Source organism: Nilaparvata lugens, chromosome X, assembly GCF_014356525.2.
Source record: "Nilaparvata lugens isolate BPH chromosome X, ASM1435652v1, whole genome shotgun sequence".
NCBI lineage: Eukaryota > Metazoa > Arthropoda > Insecta > Hemiptera > Delphacidae > Nilaparvata > Nilaparvata lugens.
The window spans coordinates 100,860,801-100,870,199 of record NC_052518.1 but is presented as its reverse complement, the minus strand read 5'-3'; the positions used below and the strand labels follow the sequence as shown (position 1 = coordinate 100,870,199).

Below are 9,399 nucleotides of genomic sequence, written 5' to 3'. Positions count from 1 at the left end.
AGTAATTGGTAAATCTAAGTTTGTAACCTGCTCTTCAAGATCATCGATATGATTAGCAATGACAACTTCGTCGCGTTGGTTAGAGTGTGAAACGAAATGGTCATTTATATTGTTCAATGGTAAGTCAATTTTTGGATTCGATTTCTGCTTGCCAAGCCCGAATTCTTTTATTCCCTGCCAAGTGATTTAGAGTCTTGTCTGTTGTTTGTCATAAACGAATTCAAGTACCTAATCTTCGAGTTCGGTAATTCCTGTTTAACTCTATTTCTAAGGCTCCTATACTCTATCAAACTGTCCAAGTCAAATGTCTTTTTAAATTTTCTATGTGCTTTGTCTCTACGTCCCATCATCTTAAGTATGTCTTCAGTCATCCACGGTACTCGTCGTTTTCTATTAATCCTCCTTGTCACATAAGGTGCATGTTTGTCATACAAAGTCAAAGTCCAATTCTCGAAAGTCTTGACCATGTCATCAACTGAGGGTAATGCTTCAATTTGATGCTATGGAGTCCGAGCCACATCAGTCAGGAAGGCGGCTTCATCAAAGTTTTTGAAGTCTCTATAAGTGATATTTTCTGTTCTGGCTTGGGTATCTTATGGGAAAGTACACAGTAGATCAAATCATGTCTAGAAATAGCTGGGACTGAGATTTGGCCTGCTTGAACAACCTCATTGGGATCACTAACAATGAGAAGGTCAATGAGTGTGTCTGATTCATTAGTATGATGAGTTGGATCGAGTGGTAAAATAGTCATGTTTAGGCATTGGAAAATTGTAGTCAGTTGAAAGTAGTCAAAGTTCCGATTTGTCATGTTCAAGTCGGTGTTCATATCCCCCATAACTAGTATACGGTTATAACAAGGCATAAGAGAAAGCAAGGCACTTTCGAAATCTGTGAAATGACCTATTTTTGGTGGGCGATAACAGATACCAACGAGTAATTTATCAGTACTAGATAAGGATAATTCAAGTAGCATAAACTCTGGTCTGGAACAATACTCTTGTTTAGATGTGATTAAAACTTTTGTTTTGATACCATCTTTCACATAAATTGCTACACCCCCACAAGCTTTATTTAATCTATCATTCCGGAAAAGATTATATCCAGGCAAAGCAACAAAATTTGATGGAATACTAGGCTTCAAAAATGATTCGGAAATTCCGATTATATTGAAGTCCTGAAAACGGAAGATTGCTCTGAGTTCATCAATGTGGCAGCTGAGGGATTGTACGTTAAGGTGAGCAGCCTTGAAAAGTTTTTTGAAAGAGTGGAGCTTATTTGCTAGAAACATACCTGCGTCATTATTACTATTATTGAAATAATCATACCTACTTGAGGGCGAGCGAGCTGACGTGTCAGTGAGAGGCATCATGGAAGCAGCAGACCAATCGTGAACCGACCTCAGAACGACACATGACGGGGAAAATGGGGATGAGACTGATAAAACTTAACCTAAATGAAAAAGTCTCTTGATTCGAGTGCATTCAGTATGCCTTGGCATTTATTTTACCATTCAGAAAACCGTTGAAGTCAATGTACCTATTGTTCTTCTGTTCTGATATATGTATGTAAAACAACAATGAATGAAAATAATAAATATTTCTTTTTTCAGAGAAATTCTATACATTGCCTGCTGAGAGAGAGAGAGAGAGAGAGGAGTCCACCTGAATTCAAGATAATGAAGAAATAGGAGAAGACTGCAACGTGAGTTACAATAACAAATCAATTGTCTCAGTATATTAATTGATTATCCAATCCTATTGCATCGTTCTTACACATTCTAGTCTATATTATATCATTATATGTAGTTTAATATCTGTCTCTCTATTCTTTCTTGATGACTTGATAACTTTCATAGTTTGGCAAGCAATGTATATATTAGTATTTATGGAGATAGAGGTGGGAAAACTGTGTCAAAACTCAAAAGGTGAAGTATGTTTGGCCTTTTAGTTCTTCTCTACTAATAGTATTTCAATTACAATCTACCACCAATTTGCAATTCAACATACAACTTGGTTATCCATGGAGGTGACATTTCCTCATTGTTCATTCTAGAGAAACATAACTCAAAGTTTGTTAATAAGTAAACATACAATTTTGATTATTATAAATTTGTTGAAACTACATAATTTTATTGAATTCTAAGTCACCTCCATGGAGATTTAGTCACATCCATGGAATAGGTTATCCATGGAGATGAAATTTCCTAATTGTTCATTCCAGAGAAACATAACCCTCAAAGTATGTTGATAAGTAAACATACAATTTTGATTATTATGAATTTGTTAAAACTACATAATTTTATTGAATTCTAAGTCACCTCCATGGAGATTTAGTCACCTCCATGGAATGGGTTATCCATGGAGGTGACATTTCCTCATTGTTCATTCCAGAGAAACATAACCCTCAAAGTATGTTAATAAGTAAACATACAATTTTGATTATTATAATTTGTTAAAACTACATAATTTCATTGAATTCTAAGTCACCTCCATGGAGATTCAGTTACCTCTATGGAATGGGTTATCCATGGAGGTGACATTTCCTCATTGTTCATTCCAGATAAACATAATCATCAAAGTATGTTGATAAGTAAAAATGCAATTTCGATTATTATAATTTGTTAAAACTACATAATTTTTTTTATTGAATTTTAAGTCACCTCCATGGATGTCACCTCCATGGAGGTGACTGAATCTCCATGGAGGTGACATTTCCTCATTGTTATGTTTTAATGCAAGATTCCGATGTTGGTGTGATAGTATTCACTACTAGTCTGCACTTTATTTACTCTATGTACTCAATAAATTCTCAAAAATCATTGTTCTATGATTTGACTGACAATAATTGTCAATGTGGTGGACTGTGCCAACCATGACATTGGAATGGAGGATAGATAAATAAATTAACCTAATAATGATTTGGTCTGTCAAAAATAAAATAATACATCTGACGTGTCAAATATCACCAGGAATCGCTTGATAATGTAGTGTTATTTTATAAAAAATAGACAAAATGATTATTTGTTTGGAATGTGGTTTAACTGAATTTGAGAAATTGTTTTGATTGTCTTTTATGAACGAGACTTTTTCACATAAGTATTATTCAGTTTTAATTCTATATAGTTCATGATAGGCTTATTCTTAATCTTCCAGTGTCAGATAAAAATCTTTGAAATTAGTATGTATTGTATTTGCGAAAATAAAATGAATTCGAATTAGAAAAAATGATAAAATAAAAGATAGTTTCTATATTGGAAATTATTCTTATGGCCATCCCTTATTCAATAGACTATTTCTGTCATGAATTATGTATACTTTATAATGGAAATTATGTCTTGTAAATCTTGTGATATTGTTGTACTCATTGAGCAATGGATGAAGAATCAAAATCCATTGTTGGAGAAGATACTAGACTATGTTATCATGTGCAGCACTTGAGAATCCATCTTGGACTAAAACATGTGCCTGTTCAAATAAATTGTTTCAATGCTTGAAATGGATAGAAACACTTGATCTGGACTAGTGCTTGTGCATATCATCACAACAGCTTCACATCATCCTCAATCAATGGACACCGCATGACCTGCAATCTAAGAATTCATCATCAAGTAAATCCTTGTACTTGTTTTCTTCTTAATGGTTCCTCTTTCGATATGCAAAGGGGAACCATTAGATCGAAGACTTGTTCTTGTGCACTTCGTCCTTAGACTTCCGACTTCAAAGGGCACCATAATCAACATTCTCCACAGCTGACGGTTCCATATTGAATTGATATTATGGTGAGTGCCAAACTATTGAATTTCGACTATGGTAAGTACCAACATGGCTGTACTGTGTTATTCATGACTTTGGTAAAAGATGAATCTCATTATGTATTTATATGTACGTTTTGTTTTGAGCCATTGAAACATCATTGCATTGGAAACATTCACAGCAATGGTGCTTAATTTTGGGTTCTCTAATTCTTTTCATGTAGGATGAGGTTATATGTAGCACCTTGGTTTTGGTAACATTTATATTTAGACAATTATTATGAGACCATTTAGCTAGAGTATTGGTATCATGTTGTAACCGGGTTTCGGCCACATCTAACGATTTATGAGAGGAAATCAACAAAATATCATCTGCAAACATAAAAATCTTACAGTGAATCAAATATCTAGGTAAGTCATTTGTGTAAAGTATAAACAGCAAAGGTCCCAGGACTGATCCTTGAGGCACTCCCACATTTGAAGTCCTCTCTTGACTTAAATAGTTCCCAATTTTAACAACAAATTTTCTATTCTCCAGATAACTTTCAAATAACCTGAGTACAGGTCCTCTTATACCAACACTAGATAGCTTTTGTAATAAAATTTTATGATCTATAGTGTCGAATGCTTTTGAAAAATCTATAAAAAGACAAAGGTTATGAACATTATCCTTCAAGTTACCATATATATAATTAGAATAATTGACAACAATTTATTTGTACCTAACCCTTTCATAAAACCATATTGAAAATCATTGATGATATTATGCTTAAGCAGGAATAAATTCATCCTCTTGGCAATATATTTTTCGAAATTTTTTTCAAAAATTGCTAATATGGCAATTGGTCTAAAATTCTTAAAATTAGAGAATTCACCATTTTTATGGATGGGTCGGACAACAGAAACTTTCATAAGGTCAGGTATACTTTGGGATTTGATAATTTCATTTATATAAGCAATTGTAAAAATGAAACCATGTCATCCTTCAAGAACAATATATCTTTAACCTTATATTATCAAAACCAGGTGATTTATTTCTATCAATTTTTGCCAGTTAATAATAATATGTTAATATATATAATAAATATAATATGTTATTTATTATATTTATATGTTTATTATTAGTAACTAATTAATGAATATAATATGTGTATGCTCCAACCATCAATTTATTATGTATTTAAAAATTCTATTGTGTAGTAGTATCTTTTCATTACAGTTGTGTTGTGAGTTATGTTGTAGTATAATGAAAACCAAAATTGAAATTGTCAACCACTTTTATTATAATAAAATATTATAATATGCACAGTACCTGGTTTTGTGGCTCTACCAGCCACATCTTCTGCTGTTTGTTTACATCTACTGGCTACCCTTTTTCGTGGTAAAGCCATGAAACCATGTTCTGTATGTATCATAATATTTTATAATAATAAGAGTGATTGACTATTTCAATTTGTGTTTTCAGTATATTTTCTATTTCGTAATATGAGTTTGTTTCAGAATTCATTGGTTCGGTTTCCGAGCTCGGGATTTGGCCAAACCCTAGACTTTAAACAGCTGGAGTCAGAAAATAAGCTTTCCAAAACGGGACACAGTCACAGTTTTTATGAAAGTAGTTTTTATTTTCTCATTTCTATAATTGGAAACGTTTTTCCTTGACGAAATTACAACATGTCTAGATAATTCAAAATAGCTGAAACTTGAGACTCTCTTCATTTTATTTCGTGTTACATTTTCTAGTTTTAGTGAAATTTAATTCAAACGTGACTTTGACAATGACTGCGTCCACGCCCCATTTCGGAAAGCCAATTTTCTGACTCCAGCTGTTTAAAGTCTAGGACTTTATATTATGGTTAAATGTAAGATTCCGATGTAGATGTAATAATAGTATTCACTACTAGTTTTGACTTTATTTACTGTGTGTATACAATAAATTCTCAAAAATAATTGTTCTATTATTTGACTGACATGGTTGTGCCAACCATGACATTAGAATGGAGGATATATAAATAAATTAACCTAATGATGATTGGTCTGTCAAAAATAAAATAATACATCTGACTTGTCAAATATCACCAGAAATTTCTTGATAATGTAGTGTTATTTTATGAAAAAAAAAAGGAAACTGATCAATTGTTTAGAATGTGGTTTGTCCCAATTTAAGAAATAATTCCGATTTATTATTACTTATTTAGCATATGGCAGATACACAACAAATTAACATAGCTTCATATCACTCATATTAAGTATATATGTATATAGCTCATAAGCCGACATATACACTGTATATCTCCAACTTCTTTGGGATGTTGTGTAGTTTTTGGTCAGGACCGCCATCATTTGCTAGTCCATTTAGCGTTACCCAATGATTTTGATTGTCTTTCAATTGAACTAGACTTTTTCACATAAGTATCATTCAGTTTTAATTCTATATAGTTCTTGATAGGCTTATTTTTAATCTTCCAGTGTCAGATCAAAATCTTCGAAATTAGTATGTATTGTATTTGTCAAAATAAAATGAATTCGAATTAGAAAGAATAATAAAATAAAAGATAGTTTCAATATTGGAAATTATTCTTATGGCCATCCCTTATTCAATAGAGTATTTCTGTCATGAATTATGTATACTATAATATGATGGAAGTTATGTCTTGTAAAACTTGTGATATTGTTGTACTCATTGAGCAATGGATAAGAATCAAAATCCATTGTTGGTGAAGATACTAGACTATGTTATCATGTGCAGCACTTGAGAATCCATCTTGGACTAAAACATGTGCGTGTTCAAATAAATTGTTTCAATGCTTGAAATGGATAGAAACACTTGATCTGGACTAGTGCTTGTGCATATCATCACAACAGCTTCAACATCATCCTCAATCAATGGACACCGCATGACCTGCAATCTAAGAATTCATCATCAAGTAAAGCCTTGTACTTGTTTCTATCCAATGGTTCTTCCTCATGAAACGGGGAACCATTGGATCGAAGACTAGTTCTTGTGCACTTCGTCCTTAGACTTCCGACTTCAAAGGGCACCATAATCAACATTCTCCACAGCTGACGGTTCCATATTGAATTGCTATTATGGTGAGTGCCAAACTATTGAATTTCGACTATGGTAAGTACCAACATGGCTGTACTGTGTTATTCATGACTTTGGTAAAAGATGAATCTCATTTTGTATTTATATGTACGTTTTGTTTTGTGCCACTGAAACATCATTGCATTCGAAACAGAGCTGTGCTCTGAATATATTTTTTTATAAACAAAGTTCATTGTGTCAGTAGGATATAAAACATTATGTTATTTTTTCATTCAGAAAACCGTTGTAGTCAATGTACCTATTGTTCTTGTTTTCTGATACAAGTATGTAAAACAACAATGAATGAAAATAATAAATATTTCTTTTTTCAGAGAAATTCTATACATTGCCTGCTGAGACAGAGAGAGAGAGAGAAGAACAGATCTAGGAGTCCACCTGCACCTGAGCACTAGAAAATTAAGATTAAGGATGAAGACTGCAACGTGAGTTACAATATCAAATCAATTGTCTCAGTATATTCATTGATTATCTAATCCTATTGCATCGTTCTCACATATTCCAATGTATTTCATCTGTCTCTCTATTATTTCTTGATGACTTGATAACTTTCATAGTTAGGCAAGCGATATATGTAGTATTTATGGAGATAGAGGTGGGAAAACTGTGTCAAAAGGTGAAGTTGTTTGGCCTTTTAGTTGTTCTTTACTAAAGTGTTTCAATCACAATCAACCACAAATTGGTTATTTGGCAATATGTATTTTTGACTTGAAGTGAAAAAACATTGTATTGCTGGTTGAGTCTTTTTGTAAAATTCAAGGTATTAGTTTTTCTGTAATCACTGATGGGAAAGTTTTTGTCATTCCGTATTTTTTGGCGTTCTGCCAAAAAGTCAATGTATCTCATGTCACACTTGACTTTATTTGGCGAATCATGAAACTTATCTGACAATTAATATTTTCATTTACATCTCAATACGGACTTCCTATGTGCCTAGTCATACAGCATTTACTATTCCGAAAACATATTCTTCTCAATCAATTGGTAGTAATATCTATCAGTAAAGTGTTGATTAAAAAAATTGATAGGTTAAATCAGTGTTTCAAAGATGAATTTAATGTTGATTGTCAATAAATGTCCAGGAAATATGCGATGTATGATGAATTATACAGAATTCCATATTCTGTCATTCTTCAGTAATTGATGAATGCATATGAACAACTCTCTTTCATGACGTGAATAATTTTTTTTCAATATTCTCCAGTTTATCAATAATAGGAGAGTGATAATTATTCGTATAGGTCTTCTAAGGAACCATTATCTACAGCTGGTACCAATCAACTGCACTTCAACTCCAAACTACCGTTTTAATACCAGTACACAATTTATGATAGGGTGACATGTTAATTACAGCTGGTAACTCCAAATACTAAATCAAATTATCACAATATAATCTTGAATCATGATCATCTTTCCGTTGTTCGGTAGCCGCTCGGCCGAAAATTTCGAAAACATGGGTCTGTAAAGAGGATTAATAAATAATTATTATCAACCTCCCTATTAAAATTTCTGGTAAGAAACCATCCCCAATACTCACACACCATATTCTCAAAGTTTCATGCCGTTCTGTCAAGTAGTTTTCAAGTCTATAGGGAACAAACACACAAACAGACATTCATTTTTATATATTGATTGATTGATTGATTGATTGAGTACTTTATTTATGTAGATTACAATATATACTGTCTTATATACTTATATACAATAGCTTACAATACAGCAAAATTATAGATGAATTTACATGATATAGACTAAGAAAATAATTATTGAACTGTATATGATATGAAAAAGCAATTTGTAATATAATAACTATAGATAATAATTATATTGTTATGCATCTACATAAATTGGCGGAGCTTTGGACATATCAATGTCCATTCTTCGGAAACAATATTAAAAATATCCTCCCCACTAACTCTCTACCAAAAACTCTACCATAAATAACTCTCTACCAAAAACTCTACCATATATAGAGATTTTATAAGAACTTATACATGAATGTAAAACAACAATGAATGAAAATAATAAATATTTCTTTTTTCAGAGAAATTCTATACATTGCCTGCCGAGAGAGAGAGAGAGAGAGAGAGAGAGAGAGAGAGTGAGAGAAGAACAGATCTAGGAGTCCACCTGAACCTCAACACAAGAAAATGAAGAAATAGGAGAAGACTGCAACGTGAGTTACAATAACAAATCAATTGTCTCAGTATATTAATTGATTATCTAATCCTATTGCATCGTTCTTACACATTCTAGTCTATATTAAATGTAGTTTAATATCTGTCTCTCTATTCTTTCTTGATGACTTGATAACTTTCATAGTTTGGCAAGCAATGTATATATTGTATATATTAATGGAGATAGATGAGGGAAAACTGTGTCAAAAGGTGAAATATGTTTGGCCTTTTAGATGTTCTTTACTGAAAGTATTTCAATTACAATCTACCAAAAATTTGGTTATTTAGCAATATATTATTTCAGACTTGAAGTGAAAAAATTTGATTGCTGGTTGAGTCTTTTTGTGAAATTCAAGAGAATTAGT

At 32.2% G+C, this 9,399-nt stretch overlaps 1 long non-coding RNA gene across 1 annotated transcript in view; it reads left to right on the top strand.

The window, feature by feature from the left end:
- Positions 1-1,635: 1,635 nt before the first annotated feature.
- Positions 1,636-9,399, top strand: part of LOC111047927 — a 39,258-nt gene continuing 31,494 nt past the window's right edge. The window contains exons 1-2 of the long non-coding RNA XR_005573263.1: positions 1,636-1,704; positions 8,902-9,033. This is a non-coding gene — a long non-coding RNA (uncharacterized LOC111047927). The remainder of the gene's footprint in view (positions 1,705-8,901; positions 9,034-9,399) is intronic.